Raw genomic sequence first — 21142 nt, forward strand, 5'->3', positions numbered from 1 at the left:
ATTTGCTTCCTTCATAGGGAAAATAAATGACTGTGAAACTACATATTACAAGGAAAAACAAAAATATCTAAAGTTGAATTGTTGTAAGTCACTTTTGTGAGGAAAGCAACAAATAATAAATAATAATAGTCATACTCAGGGTAGACCCATTGAAATTAGTAGACATGACTGTCGGGTATGTTTTAACTTGGATTCCTGCATTGAGCAGAGGGTTGGACTTGATGGCCTTATGTCCAGACCCCTTCTAACTCTACTATTCTATGACTCATTTAGGTCCATTAATTTTAATGGGTCTATTCTGAGTAAATTGTAGGGTTCCAGATGACCTGTTCATTGAGCTTTCATCCTGACTTGTTTGCAAGGAAGCTAGGCAACATTGGTTATTTAATAAACATTCATCCTGATAGGCTTGTGGGGAGGTTAGACAACATTGAATCAAGCATTATTCCATACTTTCCAGTGTAGTTTTCCCTTGCTTTTCTTATCGCACAGTCTGAACTTTTGAGGAAGTGGGTTTATTCCACAAGACCTCCCAATCAACTGCAATAGCACAACCTGAATTTGCTGGTATGTGATTGAATCCTACTCTAAAATAGTGATAAGTCTGGAAGCCCCCTTAGATACAACTCAGGGTTCCCAAAGCTGTCTGAGGTTACAATCCTATACACTTTCACCTCAGAGTAAGTCCAACTGAACTTAATCAGACTTACTTCTCAGTAGACACGCCTGGGATTGCACCGTTAGTCTTAAAATATTGAGGCCACATTCACATCATACATTTATTCCACTATTGTTCCACTTTAAATAGTTATGGCTTCTGAAAAGAATCCTGGGAAGTGTAGTTTGTGGAGGGTGATGAGAGCTGTTAGGAGACTCCTATTCTCCTCATGGAGTTACAGTTGCCAGAATGGTTTAACAGCCAGTTCCTCTTCCCAGAGAATTCTGGGAATTGTAGCTCTATGAAGGGAATAGGGGTCTCCTAACATCTCTCAGCAACTTTCACAAACTACACTTCCCAAGATTCTTGGGGGAAGCCACGACTATTTAAAGTGGAATAATAGTGGAATGTATAGTGTGAATGTAGTCTAACACAGGGCAGGGTGCATTTTTAGGCATGAATGAGCAAGCATGGAAATAGTTACGGTATAGATGGGTACGTCTGTACCTGTAAACACTTGCGCTGAATGGGAGCCCAAGTATTATATGCAATGTATATGCATATTTAATTAAATATATTTATACATGCACACTATCTAAAAACAAAGAAAGCATTTTTGCCTGAGTAATATCGTTTTTGAGATTTGTATTGTTGCCCATCAAATGAGACAGTATAAAGAGTTTATAGTCCCACCCTAAGCCACAACAGCTTGGATGAGTAAAAATTTATTTACCTGGAGCCAAAAAAAGTCATACAGAAGGTGCCAGGCAAGCCTCTCTGGGAAGCTACTACCTACTTGAAGGTTCTCTCCTTGGTAGCCATTTGCCTCACTTCTCTTTGAAGGAGTGCCCAGAACACCACCTGAGGAGGTTCCCATGGTTCAAGGAAGGCATATGCAGAGGAAAGCAATTTTTCATGTGATCTGGTCCCATCTGGGTTTTAGCTGTAAAGTACTGGCAAAATATGATCAAAATGCCCAGTCCCAGTTAATAGACCTATGGCCCTATTTTGAACCAACTGCAGTTTCGAGATAAGTTTTTTAAGGCAGCCCTACATGATGACAGTGCATGATGGGAGGTTACCACAGCATGGATAGCTGTCTCTAAGCTACTATATCTCCAATCAGGTACTTACCTGGAGCTACTTAAACTTCTAATAATGATGTTGGATCCAAAAGCCCACCCAACTGCAAACCTGATACTTTAGATTAAGGATGGAAAACCTGTAGGTTTGTAGTCAGCCTAAAAGTTGGGGGGGGGAAGTATGGGAAGAATTTTTTTTCTGTAATAAAATGATTTATTTATTGTTTAAAAATTAGGGGACATAAATTTTTTAGGGGGGTGGGGGCCCCTATCCCATCCTGGCTATGGGTCTGAGGATCTGTGGTCCTCTAGATGTTGTTAGACAGTATGGCCAACTGTCAGAAATGATGGGAATTGTAGTCCAGCAACATCTGGAGGGCCACAGGTTCCCTATCATCGCTTTAGATTGAGAGCAATCCCTTTTAGAATAAATTGAATGCCTTTCCCTTGGGTGGTGATGAACCAACCAATCACTCACAATATATCTCTGTCTTTTAGTCTCAGTTTGTTCACCCACATCCAGTCCATTACTGTGCCCAGTCCCCAGTTCAGGATGTACATAGTCTCACCTGTGTCTGATAGAAATGGGAGATAGAGCTGGGTGTCATCTGCATACTGGTTTTCACCCACATGCACATTTGTACACATTGAATTGATAAATGGGAAGATGCTGATTGAATCAATTAAAAATTATTTAAGTAGGATGTAGTGCTATACATTAGTGATAACATACAATTAATAATCACTTGCAGAATTTACGTGTCAGTTCTATTAAACAGCAACAACAATAGGGAAGCTGAAATTTTGGACCCCGGAAGGTGTATTTACATTCACTAATAGGTAAAAAACCTCGCAGTTTAAGAACGTACCTATAGCCAACAGATATTTCTATCAAACTTTAAAAAGCAAGGAAATTGGCCAGCTATAGTGAATGCACCAGAGGAGCAGGAAACCTGACCTCCTCTCTGAGATATTGTACTGCCCTACAAATTTGTCAAAATGCAAACACAATTTGGGTTGGTCTTTCACAGTCCAATCCACTTGCTGTGTAGCTGGGAAGAATTTGAGCAGGGGGAGGGGAGAGGAGAGGGAAGGAGAAAGGGAGGGGAGAGGGGAGTGGAAGGAGGGAGAGGGGGAAGGAGGGGATTGGAGAGGGAGGGGCAAAGGAAGGGGCAGGGGAGGACAGGTTTGATCATTTGCATGCTTATTGAGTTCAATGGTATTTACTCCTGTGCAATCATGCTTAAGATAGGTAAAACTGACTATGGGGAGGGGGGATTGGAGGGTGAGGGAAGTGGCAAGAGGGAAGGGATAGGAGGGAGGAGAAGGGAAGGTGGGTTTGATCAGTTGCATACTTTTTGTTCAATGGGATTTATTTATCTGCAATCATGTTTGAAAATGGAAATGGACCGCCTTCAAGTCGATCCCAACTCCTGGCAACCCTATGAATAGGGTTTTCATGGTAAACAGTATTCAGTGGTGGTTTTACCATTGCCTTCCTCTGAGGCTGAGAGGCAGTGACTTGCCCAAGGTCACCCAGTGACCTTCATGGCTGTGTGGGGATTCGAACCCTGGTCTCCCAGGTCATAGTTCAACACTGACCTGGGGGAGGGGCAGGGAGAGTAGGAGGAGGGGGGAGGAGATTGGGTGGGTGGGCACTGGGCAGAGGGAAGCCCCTTTCCTTTCCAAAGGAAAACATTGTCAACAGTATCATTGCTTTTCAGCGTTCCCCCCACCGTTTTATTCTACAGCAGGCACATGTAGCCTCCCATCCAAATTTAAACCAAAGCTGTCCCTGGCCACATCCACACCAGGCATTTATTTTACTTTGAACAGTCATGGCTTCTTTCAAAGAATCTTGGGAAATGTAGTTAGTGAAGGGTGCTGAGGGTTGCTAGGAGATGTCATATTCCCCTCACAGAGCTTCAGTCAGAGTGGCTGAGTATTAAACCACTCTGGCCACTGGAGCTCTGTCAGGGGAATAGGAGTCTCCCCTCAGCACATTTCACAAACTACACTTCCCAGGATTCTCTGAGGGAAGCCATGACTGCCTCAAGTGAAATCAAAGTCTGGTGTGGGTGTGGCCCCCTGATTAGGCAAGCCCAGCAGCTGTGAGTCTGGATTTTAGAACACTGGCAGTTGGTTCTTACTGAGCATGCCCTGCGTTATCAGAGGGTGCCAGCTCACATTTCTTAAATTAATTAAAAATCAGCCAGGCATTTTTTAACTTTTAAACTGCAGAAGATGAAGGTCAGGGTATGGGGCAAGGTCAGTATTAGCATTACAGGTACTCTGTGAACATGGCTGATTTTTAATGAATTTCAACTGATTATGAGAACTCTGAGAGAAAAAAGTCCAAAAGGGCTCTGGGTTTTTTCCCTCTTTTTAGACTTTGAACTCTCGATTCTCTCTGACTGTTTTGTATATCACCATAAAAATTGAAAGTGTTGTTAAGCAAGCGTTTCTGAGTTCAGAACTATACGTTTTGTAAGGTTTTGTTTTCAAATGAGCTTATAGAAAGCACCAGAATGGCATGGGGGGTATTTTCAATTTAACATTGCGGAATGTGAAAAATCCACGCTGGCTATAGTATACAGCCACTCCTGTGGCTGTATAATAAGAGACAATACACTTTTGTTTTTGTTTAAAAGGGGGCAATCAGTTGTAACAGACTGATTTCATGTGAATGGTGAGAATGAAAATATAGAACAATGTAAGATTCAATTGTATAAACTCCACTGAAAAAGTCTTGAGGGGGGAAATTGGCAAGCTAATCATGTCCATGACGCTATCTCAGCTTTATTTTTATTAATCAATATGAAAAGAACACAATGACTCCAGCTTTGTAATATTCAAAGATACATGAGGGAACATCTGCCATTATGACAGAATCGTAAATCACTACACTGAAATTCTGACACATTTTCTCTGTGGTGAGAACATTTTCAAGATGAAACAACTGACAAATTGCCTATATGGGAATATTATCTGTTGCAAAATATTATCTTTAGACATGACAGGCCCTCCAAATTTTCTTCATCTGCTTCAAACTGTTATTTTTAAATGACGTTATTGGTGAGCGTATTTTTCATGTGAGATCTATTCTAAAAGCCATGATATAAACACTTAACCTAAGGAATCCATTCTGATTCTCAAGCACTTTGCCAATGCATGTAGCATTAATTTCAACAGGGCAATCATTAGCAGAGGCTGCATCTTCAGTCCACAAATGCACTTGTCACATTTGATATTGTTTCATTTTTCTCACTAGACTGTAATAATATTCACATGTTCCTGCATCCTGAAATCATAGGCTAACCCTGCAATCTAAACCCTGGTCAGGCAGCAGTGGGGCTTAATTGAGTGGTGAGCCCACCATTGCATCCACAGCCCTGCTTCCCATGCCAGTTGAGGTGGAAGACAGAGACGACAGGTGAATAATTAGGTCCAGAGCCTTCAAGTGACAGCAATGGGACTGGCATGGGATCCAGTGGATGCCAGGCCAGCTCGGCCTCCCTGCCCCTAGAATGCCCTCTTTCAGGGCTTTCTAGAGGCTGCTGCCAGTAGGGATCTTGCCAGCAGCACTCCTGTCCCCCACATATGTTTGATGGAGGAATGGAAAGCTCCACACCAGCAGAGTAATACTGGCATCGCTCCACAGGCCAATGCTGGCAGAGCTGTTGTACTGGAAAAATGTGCAAAACCATAGTATTTCAAGGAGATAGGTGGAGTCCAGCATTCACCCATTTAATGCCCTATCTAAAGCTTATGTAAGAGCCTGTATCTGCTTACTATTATGTCTGTTATGCCTTTACAAGTACAGCAGTGCCATTGCAAATATGGCCCTCCTTTTAGGCTGTATCCTTTAAAAAGTAAAATTATATATAAGAACAAATGATGTATGAATGACTTCATAGTTATCGCCTTTGGCTGCTTGCATGGCAATTAAGTGAATTTCCTATTAGTGGGAAAGGATGTGGTTATCTCCTTTGACTGGCTGCTGAGCAATTTAACTTGGCATGGCTACACATACATTGCTGAGGCCAAAAATGTATAAGTAGGTGTGATTAATGCACCAATCAACTATTGTCCACATAGCTTAAGAGTATATATAAAGATCACAACATAGTGGGAGAAGAACCTCAATTGAGGCCAGCCTTTGCTGAGGGGACACCATGGATATCAGGTTGAGATGGTGTGGCATTTTGGCCAGCACCAGGTACCAAACAGGGTCCATCCATTGTCAACTTCTCTAAGGGTTTTTCCTGGATGGGTTGGCTAAAAACTGGATATAAGCATTGTAATTTATGTCTGCAGAGTTGTCCCCCTATTATTGAATAAACTCTTTTACTTTCACCCAGTTAGAGTGTTTCTGAATCCTAAAAGAACATTTGTCAAAACAACTTGGTGAAGAGACATCTCTGCCCCCCCCCGGGACTTCAGCCTTAGACTTAAAAAAATTATTACTCAATGCTGAATTTGCATAATTTTAACTGTGCACCTTTATGCATTCCTATAAGGCCTAGTTCTTAGAAAGCCAGTGTGATGTAGTGGTTAGCGTGTTTAACTAGGACCTGGGAGACAAGGCTTAACAGCCATGAATCTTGCCGGGTTACCTTGGGTGACCCTGTCACTGCCTCTCAGCCTAACTTACCTCACAGGGTTGTTGTGAGAATCAAATGTGGAGAGGAAGATCCATGTACACCACCTTGAGCTCCTTGGAGGAAAGGTGAAATATAAATGTATAAATAAACAAAAATTAATAAAATATTTCAGGCCACAGATGATGACTCAAATAACCAACTGCTTCTTCCTACAAAAGAAATAATTTCAAACTGGGAACTAGGTCAGTGAAAAGGATCTAGTCTAGCCTTCTTCCTTAAAATGCTAGCTTGCTATTTGTAGGAATGTTCTTGTAGAGAAGCATTCCATAATGTTAGCCCTTGCCTAACAATCCTTTGTCAAACTTCACCTTCATTCTTTCCCCTCTTCTCTATATCAATATGGCTTCCTTCAAGATAAATGACAAAACACTCTCATTGCTAAAAACACTGCTTGCAGGTGCTCAAGTTCTTCTTTTCAGTTTCTATCTGCAAGCTATTACAAAGGATTTCATAAGCGATCAAGCAAGCAAAAAAAAAAAGATGTTGAAACAAGCTGTGGAGAAATTGTTTCCTTTAACTAACTGTAATTATGAAATTGTGTGAAATCTTCAGTCTGGAACTAATTCTACTGTATGTGTGGAAACCACATGTGTATCTTCTCCAAACCTATGTACACATCATGTGAAACAGGTGGGATCAGGAAGTCTAACCAAATGCAAATATTTCAGTTTTTCCTATGCAGTAAGGAAGTATCAGTAAGAGATCAGATGATCCTATGCAGTAAGAGATCAGATGATTTTAGGTTTTGTTTCATGGTGCTAAGCCCATTCTTTGAATTGAGGAGCTGAAAAGCTATAGAGATAAAATGAGGAATTAAAGACCACGACTTTAAATTCCGCTATCTGTTTACTTCCTCATAATAAAGAATGGGTCTTGATCCATGAAATCAAGATATTCAGTCATGCATGCTCCAGATTTCAACTGTAATGCAAACACTACATCCATCATGTGCAATGGAGAAACAATGACTTTCTGAATCAGGAGCTGCATGGCTGTACCTTCAAGCTTTCAAGTGGTCCCAGGGCATTATCAGTGATGGAAGACCCCTGGGAATCCCCATGTATGGTGGTTTGAATTCTGTGATGAAAGAAAGGTGGGACCGAAAAATAATAAGATGCTCACGTACAAGCAATTCAGTGGGAGCAGAGGCAATTTCTTCCCCTGTCCTGTCATATCTAGCTAATGAATCATCATGTTTTTGCCCCTTTCATACTCTATTCAAGGCTTTGTCTATATGTACAGACACATTGGTAAATGAATGTTACTCCTCCCTATTTACTTCAGGTGGTTCTTTATGATCAGCAAAATGGCCAGTTCCCATTTGTTTCAACTTTAATCTTGTACTGCTTCAAAGGGAACAAAATGTTCAGGTATTGCAGTATCAAAGAGATTTTTTGGGGGGGTGACCTAAACTCAAGGGAAATTGAGCTTTTCATGTGATCTATAGTTAGGCATGCTTTTCTTTATAGCTTGTTCATGATACAAAACAGGATTATGAATAGTGGGTTTACTTACTGACCCTTGACTTCAGGATTGGAACTGCTACCAAGTCTTTTTCTCCCTCTCTCATAACACTAGAACATGTGGACATCCAATGAAGCTAAACGTTGGAAGATTCAGGATAGACAAAAGAAAGTACTTCTACACACACAGCTCATCGTTAAACTATGGAATTCACTCCCACAAGAGACAGTGATGACCACCAACTTGAATGGCTTGAAAAGAGGATTAGACAAATTCATGGAGGATACGGATACTTTTTAAAAATCACTGTAATAATCTAGTGCATGCACTAGATTTTCAATCTGCATTAGTAATTGTATTAGTAATTTACTGTACTGTGCTTTCCAGCTCATTTTTAAGTTAACAAAAAATTGCAGTATTGACTTCATGATAAAAATGTGCAAAAACCCATTTTTACCTTTCACAATAAACATAAAAGCACCAAGGTTATAAGAAGTGAACGTAACACATAGTAACAGAAACCTAATGTTGAAATAACTGCAGGAACATGCTAACTATCTGAGCTCTCTATGTCTGCAATCTTTAAAAGGTTCCCCCCGGGGGGGGGACACAAAAGTGTGCAGCTGCTACCAACTGTTTCATCAAGGGATCTTTAGTTATGTGGAAACCTGCAATTACTCCTTTAATCCTCTCCTCTGGGGCCTGTTTTGGGGTCTGAAACTGCTTCTTGATATACCTGTATGCCATAGCAGAGAATGGAGGCTTGGGGCTATATAAGAATGAAAGGCAGCCTAGCTAGAACAGACTGTAAGATGCAGGCATAGTTCACTGCCTAGGCAAGAGATGACTCATCCAGAAAGCATGAGTTTCCTTTGAAGTAGACAAGGGATGAGCTAACAGACAGAAGGTGTCTTATTGGTGATGTTATGACTACAAAGGATGAGATCATGGGCGACTGTGGGAGCAGAATAAACATTCAGTGAGTATGTCCCTTGTTGTGGCAGTGTCACCTACTGGCCACTTACAATACTGGAAATGACTTATTACAGTCATTTCTCTGCCTATTATAAAGGGAAACAGAGAGACAAAGAGGCACATCAACAGCAGACATCAACAACTGAATTTCAATAGAAGTGCCTGTAGGCTTAGGGAAGGCTGTCAACCTGCCCCACAGGAGACTCCTTTCCTTATAGTACTATAAGGGAAGGTGGCCTCTGTGATGTCCTTATATGTTAAAACCTGTAAATATGGTAAGTGTGGGTTTATTAAGGGATATATGGTAAGTGAATTGAATGAGAGGGGGGAGAGCATGGGTTGGAAAGCTGGAGAATGCTGGATGATGATTGGCTAAGTGTTTGAATGGCTGAAGGTATAAATGGGAGGATGACAGTTGAGAGGGGGTCGGCTGGTGAGAGTTGTTGGAGAGTCGTTAGTGGAGAGTTATTTGGATGGGTTGGTTGGCAGAGTTCTGAGGGAGGGTTGGATTATATTTGGCTGATATTTAGACAGTATATATATGACCAGAAACATAAAGAGTGACACTATATGAAACCATATGCTTGTTAAACATTCCTAAAGTAATCTTGTTATTTCCTGGTGTTATCAAATAAATACTTTTATTGGGTTACCAAAAGCCTGATCCTTGGCTGGTGATATACAGACTAGAAGGGAGGGCAGGGTAATTACCAAGGCTGAAGTGAAACTGTATCTAATGGTGGCAGTGGTGAAGGAAGAAATGTAACATCGTCAAGTATCCAGAGCAGCCCAGGATTGTATGCTTTATAGACAAAGATACAGGGGGGTTGTGGACAGCAAGGGCACCCAGACACAAAGTAACAAGCCATAGGGAGACTAGGCGAAGTCTCTAGCAGTATTGTTTACAGGGAGTGGCTGGTGGTGCTGCCTAGCAGTGGGATCTTGAGAGATCTGTGCTAGAGCGGAGTGAGAAAAAATAAAAATGACGATCCTGACTGGTGGTGTCCTGAGGTGGTGCCTAGAGAAAGGCGGTAGCCACAAGCAGGTGGGAACCTGACAGGTGGAGCCAAAGGAGGGATCGTCACAGCCTCCCCCAATAATTGTGCGGTAATGTATTATCTGCTCTGTAGAATCATAATCTGTGTTAGCTTAATAAAATAGTTTACTGAGCACAGCTGGTAGCAATCTTGATTACTTATCTGAACTTATATATAAATAGGCCGCCCCTCCAGGTAAATGAAGGGAGTGATGGAACACCAACCACCTGCCCCCATCCTTGCAATGCCATGAGATTATCGCAGCAACTGCCCAGCTTTCTTCCCAACCTGGAAGCTGACTGCCACATGTTGTGGAGAATCCACTGTAGGGGAAGCCTTAAGCATGAATCCTCTTTCTGAGCTGTGTGTGTTGCATATGCTCTGAGAGAACAGAGCACATCTTTTAAAATATTGGCAGTTTCAAACATCAACCAGCATTCTGTTTATAAAACCTAAATGCCAGAAAGTACATTAACTGTCCAAAAACAGAGAAATTTACCAAATGTAATAGTACAAAAAGAATCATAAGCTGGAATCACGTCCCTAATTTCAAACTGTTGTGGATCTATTAAAGTCAAATACAATGTGTTCATGAGATGCATACTATCTGTCCCTGGCCAGAGAACAAAAAATCTTAGGTTGCCATAAATATTACTGGATATTTTACTGCATTTCTTGAAAAGGAAAATAAACTATTGTAAAAATGTGAAAAGGATGATTAGATCTAGCTGTCTGTATTTGCTCAGTGTTAGGCTAGAGGAAAAAATTAAGAGGAGCCCAGGGCAAACATTAGCGGTGGACTGTGGGGCCCTGGGAAGTGCCCAAAGATACTAGGGTCAGTGGTTCCCGACCTTTGAGTATGAGACCCCTTTGTAAGCTCAAAATTTGTTGTGACACCCACCCCACGCTAATTGTAATTTTAGTCTCTGTTAATTGAAAATATGATGTGTGGCAAAATCACATCTCCAAATATCCCTTTCCATAAAAAACTCCCTGCAGACAGGGAGGGATTGCTTTTTGTTAATGCAAAGGTCCAATTAAATTGGTATCCCCCCCATCTGAAGGTGTACAGTCCTGTCTCCCAACACCAGTGGGTTACAGTGTTGGTCTAAGATCCAGGTTCACCCAGCCATGAAACCCACTGGATGACCTTGGACTAGACACAGTCTCTCAGCCTGACCTATCTCACAGGGTCAGTGGAAGGATAAAATGGAAAGAGAGGGAGAAACCATGTGCACCACCTTGAGCAACTTGGAGGAAAGGTGAGATATAACTGCAATAATAATTAAATAAAATACATTTCAGCCACAGCATGTGGACTCCAGCCTCAGCCAACCTGCTGACGTTTTTAAAAATAATGATAATCAAAAAGCAGCAATGTGGTAGTGGTAGGGATGCTGGATTGTGAAGACAAAAGGATGGATAGATTAAGGAGGGGGGTTAGTGTTTTTAGGCCTTGTGATTATCATCAGAACTGATGACTTGGCTAGCGCGCACTTGGGGAATGATAGTGCAGCAAAAGACAGATCAGTGCCGGAACACAAACACACCTGCCCCTCTTGCAAGCATCTGCAGCCATGCATACATCTGGGCACATGGGAGGGGGGAAGCCCTCAACTGCCTCAGCATCTTGGAGAGAGAAATTGGGAGGGTGGAGCGTAGGTGGAAGAAAGGTGGGACACTGGTACATACACACTTAGCCTCAGATATGGGGGGGGGGCGAGCAAGTCCTGAGCTTCCTCACTGCTCCTTGGCTCCATCTGGGCAGCCTCTCAAATAAGAATAATTTTTAAAAGGCGGTGGGAGTGAAAGAGGAACCAAGAAAGGCAGGGAGGCTAGCTGCCAGGAAGGAAGGAAGGAAGGAAGGGGGAAAACTGTATTTGCTTACAGCGTTGCTTCTTTTTGCTTCATGAAAAGCCTTCTCCTCTCATTCAGAGTAAGGACATCAGCAGCAGCAGCAGTGCAAGGAGACAGGAGTTGGTGATAGTAACCCCCTCTTCTTCCTGGTAGCTCCCATCTGAGCATCCTTCAGTGTCTGCTACATGTGTTATAGGCAGATGCCAGTCCTCGGAGCACTTGAAAGATGCTGTGGCACTTCAGCAAAACTCCTCCCCTCTTGTTTGGAGCAAGGGGGTGTCGTCTGCAGTGGCAGTGGAGCAGACAGCATCCAGGGAGTTGAATTATTTATTATTATTTTTTTAAAAACTCAATAAATAATTCATTTCTTTACTGTTTGTGGCCCCCTCTGGATTACTTCATGGGCCACAGGTTGGGAACCACTAGGTGGTAAGCCTAAAAGCTCAGGCCTTTGGTGTGCAGTGGAACAATCACATGACCATTTTACCATATACTCAAATGCCAGTCCATATTCATACAACTCACCTTTCATCTTGCTATTATCATTGTAAGAATCAATCCCAGATCAGCATTACATCCTTAGTTATTTTTGTAGAGTGATATATTGAAATTAGCTTCAGTCTATTGTAATTTCTCAAAAACTGCTTTTATATATTTTTGCGGCAAATGATGGTAAAATGTTTTGCTTTATAAACACAACCTTTTCCCATTAAAATTGCTTGTGTGGCAAGAGAGAAAAGAACAGGAAGCAAGTAAATACCCATACGTGTTCCACATTCACACATTCTAGGAGCTTTGTGAATTAGGATCTTTAGATATTTGCAATAGTGCATCCTGGAAGATTTACCCAGTAACTTACATACATACAGGCTGTAAACGTGTGGATATTTGAGCGTGCCCACAAAGAATCAAAATATATACATCAATGCGGGGCATATCAATGGGGATAGCTCAGTAAATGCATAACTATTTACATCAATGGGGATAGCTCAGGAACATTATGTGTGAGGGAATTAGCTAAATAAACCTAATAACTAAATTGACACACACAGTCAACATGCATGCACAGGAAGGAGCAAAAAGGAGGAGATGGAAGGGTTGAGTTCAGCACAACTGAGGAAGGCACTGTTGTTGTTGTTGTTGTTGTTGTTATGTGCCTTCAGGTTGATTATGACTTATGGCGACCCTATGAACCACTGACCTCCAATAGCATCTGTCATGAACCACCCTGTTCAGATCTTGTAAGTTCAGATCTGTGGCTTCCTTTATGGAATCAATCCATCTCACATTTGGTCTTCCTCTTTTTCTGCTCCCTTCTGTTTTTCCCAGCATTATTGTCTTTTCTAGTGAATCATGTCTTCTCATGATGTGTCCAAAGTATGATAACATCAGTTTCATCATTTTAGCTTCTAATGATAGTTCTGGTTCTAACACCCGATTATTTGTCTTTTTCACAGTCCATGGTATGTGCAAAGCTCTCCTCCAACATCACATTTCAAATGAGTCGATTTTCCTCTTACCTGCTTTTTTCACTGTCCAACTTTCACATCCATATATAGAGATAGGGAATACCATGGTGTGAATGATCCTGACTTTAGTATTCAGTGATACATCTTTGCATTTGAGGACCCTTTCTAGTTTTCTCATAGCTGCTCTCCCCAGTCCTAGCCTTCTTCTGATTTCTTGACTATTGTCTCCATTTTGGTTAACGACTGTGCCAAGGTATTGGTAATTCCTGACAAGTTCAATGTCCTCATTGTCAACTTTAAAGTTACACAACTCTTCTGTTGTCATTACTTTAGTCTTCTTGACGTTCAGCTATAGTCCTGCTTTTGTGCTTTCCTCTTTAACTTTCATCAGCATTCATTTCAAATTATTACTGGTTTCTGCTAGTAGTATGGTATCATCTGCATAACTTAAATTATTGATATTTCTCCCTCCAATTTTCACATTTCCTTCATCTTGGTCCAATCCCGTTTTCCGTATGATATGTTCTGCATATAGATTAAACAAATAGGGTGATAAAATATACCCATCTCACACCATTTCCGATTGGGAACCAATCGGTTTCTCCATATTATGTCTTTACAGTAGCCTCTTGTCCAGAGTATAGGTTGCACATCAGGACAATCAGATGCTGTGGCACCCCCATTTTTTTTTAAGCATTCCATAGTTTCTTCATGATCTACTCACTCAAAGGCTTTGCTATAATCTATAAAGCACAGGGTGATTTCCTTCTGAAATTCCTTTGTCCGTTCCATTATCCAACGTATGTTGGTGATATGATCCCTGGTGCCTCTTCCCTTTCTAAATCCAGCTAGGATGTCTGGCACTTATTGCTCCATATTTGGTAAGAGGCTTTGTTGTAGAATCTTGAGCATTACTTTAATTGCATGGGATATTAAGGCAATAGTTTGATTATTGCATTCCCTGGGATCCCCTTTCTTTGGAATTGGGATGTATATGGAACGCTTCCAGTCTGTGGGCCATTGTTTAGTTTTCCATATTTGCTTAACATTGACTGAAGAGAAAACTCTACATTAGATATGATCTTCATAAACACAACCTGGTAAGTTGGTGCAGAATAGGGGTGCACTTGATTTCCTGTTAAATTTCCTTTTGAGAGGATCATTTTCACATAATTTAAAATCACAGCTATCTCTGATAATATATCATTTATTTATACAGCACCATCAGTATACATGGTGCTTTACAAAATTTAAGAGATCAGATCCCTACCCTGAGGAGCTTACAATCTCAAATTCAATACAGGGGAGGTAACAGAACGATATTTAAACAGGTGAAGATCATGTATTCTTTTCAGTGGCATCAGCCTTTTCCAACCAGGTGTCCTCCAGATGTTTAGACCATTGGCCATACTTGCTTGGGCTGCTTGGAGTTGTAGTCAATCAATACCTGGAAAACAGCAGGTTAGGGAAGGTAGTGTTACAAGTACTTAGCCTTATGCTGCAATCTACCTTCATATTGGTTGGTGCTGGTGGGGTTAGGATGGCACTTCTTCAGTTCCCCACCAGCCTCCACTGTGCAGAGTTCTGGTGGTGGCGGCAGCTGCACCATGGTGAAAGCTGCAGCTGCACCTGGTTGGTTTCCCTGCTGGCAGTAGATATTGCAAAGCTCCAAAATGGGCCATTTTAGGATGGGTCTCTGGAGGCTTTGGATCCCCAAAATCCTTGGCCTCTCTGCTGCACCAGCTCTGGAACTAGCACAAGGGGAGGAGGAAAACACATCCTACCCCACTTTCTGCCCTGGTTGGCAAGAGCCAGCAGGTCCTCAGAAGTAGTAGCAAATCCACTGCTCCACATCTCCCTAGCCCGTTACTAATAGAGCTAATAGAGCCTATTTGTGATATATTTTCTACATACTTCCATTTTGTTTCAGACTTTTGTTACCTAAATTTCATCTATATACAGAGCAAACTATATGATGGTATAGTGCAAACCTTATTTAGTTTAGCTGAAATGCTTTTCATACATACATACCAAGCTTTAAGCCAAAAAGATTCCTCAGTAGCGTTGCAGCCAAAAGGGGCCAAGGTGCTGGACCTACACCTGAGCTCCTGAAAGAACACACAAAGTAAATGTGAATTAACTTGATAATATTAAAAGTGCATAAGAAAATATATCCAATAAGTGCAACAAAATACAAAAATACAGAAAAGCAGCATTAAAATCCTTTAACCTGGCTCACCCAAAAAGGTTCAGTTCAAAACATCAAATATCAAAAAGACTGCCAAGAAATAACCACAGGACTAAAATAACAAACCCCAGCTACTCCTAACACCTATGCATACCAATGGAGTTTCAGGAAAGCAAAAATATTTGACCCTCTCAGAAACACAACAAGCCAGGACAGGAAAATAAGAGGCATGAATAAAGCATTTCAAAATACTTTTATAGAACCAGCATAACAACAGCAGGGCAGATCCTTAGATCAATAAGAGAAAAGGACAAAACATTCTGGACCTAGGCATACGGGACCAATCAAGGAAAAACTTCCTAACTGTTAGAGCAATACAATAGAACCAATTACCTAGAGAGGTAGTGGGCTCTCCGACACTGGAGGCATTCAAGAGGCAGCTGGACAGCAATCTGTCAGGAATGTTTTGATTCGGATTCCTGCATTGAGCAGGGGGTTGGACTTGATGGCCTTGTAGGCCCCTTCCAACTCTACTGTTCTATGAAGGGGCAAAATGAATAGAATCTTCTGGGTCCTGACCAATCAGAGGGGCAACTTGGACAGAAGTTTCTAGGCCTAGAACTCATGTGAAAACCTCAATTCAGGCATGTGAATCCAATTAGCAGAAACAGTCAGAGCCTTGGCTTATCAGAAAGAACACAGCTGCAAGAAATGATCACATACTGCCAATTAACTGAAGAAACTTGTGGAAAGATAGCTTCTTTCTCACAGACCAGCTTACAGCTCAGATTTTTCCCTTCAGACTCACACAAGATTGTTTCCCAGAATCCTTATTTATTCATTTAAGGCATTTATATACCGCTTTTCAGGCAGACCTCACAAATCTGTTTACATAAGATTACTACAACAATAAGTAATTTTTTTTAGTTACAATAAAATAGAAAAGACAGCTTATTTAAGAAGAATCTATTACTGCTTCTTCTCATCTCCCCTTGGGTCAAGATGGTTCTACTGCAGATGCCCCTGTGGTGACAGCTGGGGGAAGGAGGGAGGCGCCATTATGGCAGCTGGATGGTGACAGCTCCTCAGCTTCTTCTCCTCTCCCTAGGTCAAGATGGTTCCTTCATGGCAGAGCCATGTTTTCAGGCCAAATCAGGCTTTTTTGACACAGCCCTTTAATATGGATGATGAAGGAAGGAATGAAACTGTTCCACCATTTCATGCTCTGTTCTTTATTATAATAAAACGATTGCTTTCTGTTAGAGGCTCAACCAGAAGGTTGCTGCTACTTTTGTTAGCATGCTATGGCTATGGTCTGAAGGCACATAAGGCTAGCTCCCTAAGCAGGGTCAGGTCTGGTCAGTGCCTGGATGGGAGACCGCCTGGGAACCATATGTAAGCCGCCTTGCGTTTCTACCATGAAAAGAAAGGTGGGGTATAAATGTAATAAATAAATAATATGCAAGGAGCAACAGTAGACACTAATGAACACAGAAGCTATGGGCAGGGTTCAGGTTGCTTAGGCTGCTCAACTACACACTTCTGTGACATTGCAGTAAGATATGCAAATCCTGAAGATTTTTGGCTGGCAGAAATTGGAGTCAATGATATTTGAGTGTGTTCTTACAAAGAAAGAAAGAAGTTTGGTCTTATTCCTCACTTTTGTTTCTATATAACTGTACTGGATGCAAGCTAAAGGTATGATGTTTATTACCTAGTTTTTTGTTCCTCAATAGGCAGGCCATGGGCATCAGCCCAGCCAAACATTCTTAAGCACCTGACTTTTTCCTCTCTTGTCCCTCCAGCCATTGCCCCTTTCACCATTCTGGTAATATTTTAATAGTTTTCATATGACAAGCTAAATAGAAAACATGAACAGTTGAAAAGGAAAAGCCAGAATCTGTAACCTTTTACCGAGGTAAGAGGAAAGAGTAAAGGGACTGCAGAAGAAATGTAGGCATACTTAAAATGGCAATTTGTTGAAAATGCCCCACCCCATCCCTTGTCTCTTTTAGCCCCTCTTCTTTCCTTGTTTTTGTAAAAAAAACCCACAACATTTTAAAGCTTATTTGGGCTGCCAGCATCCTGGAAAACAAAGCCCAGCCCTCCAGCATGGAGCCCAGAGGCAACTTGGGAAAAGGAAGGAAAGTGAGGGGACCACTTGAGGCAACAACCAAAGATTAAAAAATAAAACTAAAAATTATATATATCATTAATTTTGGCAATTACTCATGGCCAAGTAAGATTGTCTTCCAGGGTAAGGTCTTTAACAGTGGGTCCATAAGTGACTGTGGAGGCCAATTCTGGATCCACACAGCCTCCCACAGTGAGGACATAGGTTTCCAGATGGAGGATGGTCACAATGAGGATTCGCTTGACGTGCCTTCCACTCATTTGTCCCTTTCGCCCTGTACTTGTGCTTCTTCAAAGTCCATAGCACCTTTGATAATGGCCGACCTCCAATTGGGATGCTCATGGGCCAGAGCTTCCCAGTTCTCGATGCTCACGTTACTTTTTTTTTTAATTAGCTTTGAGAACATCTTTAAACCTCTTTTGCTGTCCACCAACATTCCATTTTCCATCCTTAAGTTGGGCGTAAAGAAGCTGCTTTGGAAGATGGTGATTAGGCATTCGAACAACATGGCTGGTCCAGCGAAGTTGATGTTGGAGGGTCATTGTTTCAACACTGGTGGTCTTTGCTTCTTCCAATATGCTAACATTAGTCCGCCTATCTTCCCAAGTAATTTGCAGAATTTTCCGGAGGCAGCATTGGTGGAATCTTTCAAGAAGCTGGGAGTGGCATTTATAGATGGTCCATGTTTCACAGGAGTACCGCAAGGTCAGTAGTACAATGGCTTTGTAAATAAGCATTTTGGTCTCTCTACGAATATCCCTATCCTCAAACACTCTACGCTTCATTCGGGAGAATGCGGCACTCGCAGAGCTCAGATGATACTGAATTTCAGCATCAATGTCAGCTTTTACGGAGAGATGGCTGCCAAGATAAGAAAAGTGATCGACATTCTCCAGCGTTGCACCTTTAAGCTGGATTGATGGCGCTACAGAGGGATTGGTTCGCACTTGCTGATGAGGCACTTTGGGTTTTTTGATATTAAGCGAGAGGCCAAGATTTTCATATGCTTCTGCAAAGACATTTAGGATAGTTTGAAGATCTTCCTCTGAATGTGCAGAGACTACATTATCATCGGCATATTGAAGTTCTACGACAGAGGTTGTAATTACCTTACTTTTTGCTTTCAGCCTACTGAGATTAAAAAGCTTTCCATCTGTTCGATATGTGATTTCCATGCCAGTGGGAAGTTTCCCCTCAACAAGGTGTAGAATCATGGCGATGAAAATAGCAAATAAGGTCGGAGCAATGACACATCCCTGTTTGACACCTGATCCCACTTTGAATGGATCACTTTGAGAGCCATTGTTATCCAAAATTGTCACCGTCATGTTGTCATGGAGGAGTCGCAAAATATTCACAAATTTATCAGGGCATCCAATTTTCAGAAGGATGGTCCAGAGAGTGGTTCGATTTACAGTATCAAAGGCCTTAGATCAATAAACGCCATATACAGAGGTCGGTTTTGCTCCCTGCATTTTTCTTGAAGCTGTCGTGCAGTGAAGATCATGTCCACTGTCCCCCTGGAAGGGCGGAAACCATTTTGGGATTCAGGGAGGATGTCTTCTGAGATAGGTAGGAGGCGATTTGCGAGGATCCTTGCAAGGATTTTACCTGTGGTAGCAAGAAGAGAGATGCCTCGGTAGTTCCCACAATCTGTTCTATCACCCTTCTTGAAAAGAGTGATAATTATGGCATCCCTAAAGCCTTCTGGGATCTCCTCCCTCATCCAGAATTTTTTGATGAGCTTATGAAGTTGTTGTGTAAGTTCAGGCCCACCTTCTTTAAATCAATCAATCAATCATTTTATTCGACCAACTGGTCAGCATAAAAGACATAATAAACAAGGTTTATACATAACAAATAATGTTATATAGCAACTTAGTACAATATCAGAAATAGATTTAAATTTAAAATAAATATAAAACCATAAAATTATATGTTTTTAGTTCAGTTTCTTGTGGCTCGATCATAGGTTTCGGATTCAGGTATTGTTCAACAAGATAAAATTAGGATGGTATCATATCAACCAGATATGGTTTGGATTTTTAGATTGTCAATTAAAAGAACTTTTTAGAATTATGCGTCTTAAATTTTGAACAGCAAGACTAAACTTTGCTACTTGTATAGTTGTTTTCGAAAATGTATCACCTAAGAGATATTCCAGCCAATAATTTTCTGATTTATGTAAAAGAGGAGCCAATAGAGGAATAATTAGTTGTTGTCTTAAGGACTTATAAAAGGGACAATACAGTAATACATGTGTATTATTCTCCACAGCGTCTTCACTGCAGAGACACAAACGGTCTTCGTACGGTGTTTTAGTTAATCTGCCTTCCATAACAGCAGATGGTAACACGTCCAATCGGATCTGTGAGAAGGCTTTACGGTACTTAGGAATTTCTAATTTCAGTAAGTATGGCATTGGAATGAAAAATTTAGAGTTATGCCTTTGGTTTTTGATTAACAGTAACTGATGTTGATAGTCTATGTCTTTCCGACGCTGACGTATATTTACTGAAGCTGTTTCAGGTCCCATTAGAGAAATAAATTGGGAGGAAAAGCCAGTCTTTAAAAGTTTATCTGACACTAGTCCCGCCCAAGCAGAGTGAAAATTATCTTTTAAAATATCAGGAGCAAGACCAATAGGATTAAAGGTAAGTTTTAGCCAGATGTTAATCCTCAACTGCCATATCTTAGTTTCTACTGATTGGACTCCAGCTTCCAATCTAAGAATATTATTAGAAACACATGTGGGGATTGCCATGATAGATCTTAGAAAAGTGGTTTGAATTGCTTCAAACTGCTTAAAATTCAAGTTCTTATTGACTTGAGACCCACGAGTCAGCTGTGGTATTATTTTGGCATTGAGGATTTTAATGGCTGGGAGAAAAGCTTGTCCTCCTTTGGTGTAGTAGAACGCCAGTAATGTTTTCATCGTTCTCCGTGCATTAAGAATCATGAGTTTACTGTGGATCTGATGACTGCCTGAAGCTTGAAATACATAGCCCAAATACTTTAAGGAATTGACTTGTTCAATTTTATGACCGTGTATCTGCCAGTAATGGTTAGTTTTTTTTGGGGTAAAAGCTATTATTTTAGTTTTCTGATAGTTTATTGTCAATAATTCAGTAGAGCAGAAATTCGCGAATTTGGCTAGAAGGCGTTTCAGATCAATTGGAGTTCTTGAGAGCAAGGCTACATCATCCGCATATAAGATATTTCTCGGTTTCTTGGCCAAAATAGGTGGATGAGCAGAGACTGGTGTTAGTTCATGAACTATGTCATTAATATAGATAATAAATAGTATAGGCGCTAACACACAGCCTTGCTTGACACCTCTTGATGTTAGGACAGGGTTAGATAAGTGACCATTGGTACCGCATCTTATTTGCAATGAGGTGTTATTATAAAGGCCTTGTATTAAGGCTATAAGACGCCTGTCCACACCGAGGTAATTTAATTTTGACCATAAGCGAGGGCGCGATATTAAATCGAATGCAGATTTTAGATCTATGAATGCCGTATAAAAGGTTCCTCCTTTTCTGCCCGCATATTTGTCAATTAAGTGATGAAGTACTAGTATATGATCAAATATTGATCTTTTTGGTCGAAAA

At 41.1% G+C, this 21142-nt stretch overlaps 1 long non-coding RNA gene across 1 annotated transcript; it reads right to left on the bottom strand.

The window, feature by feature from the left end:
• Window positions 1–14397: 14397 nt before the first annotated feature.
• On the bottom strand, window positions 14398–16059 carry LOC133390361 (uncharacterized). Its single transcript, XR_009764379.1, has 3 exons — window positions 15788–16059; window positions 15238–15314; window positions 14398–14653 (listed from the first exon to the last, which is right to left on the bottom strand). It is a non-coding gene; the product is annotated as an uncharacterized LOC133390361 (long non-coding RNA).
• Between the last annotated feature and the right edge of the window lie 5083 nt (window positions 16060–21142).

The sequence above is a fragment of the Rhineura floridana genome, chromosome 8 (assembly GCF_030035675.1).
Source record: "Rhineura floridana isolate rRhiFlo1 chromosome 8, rRhiFlo1.hap2, whole genome shotgun sequence".
Lineage (NCBI taxonomy): Eukaryota > Metazoa > Chordata > Lepidosauria > Squamata > Rhineuridae > Rhineura > Rhineura floridana.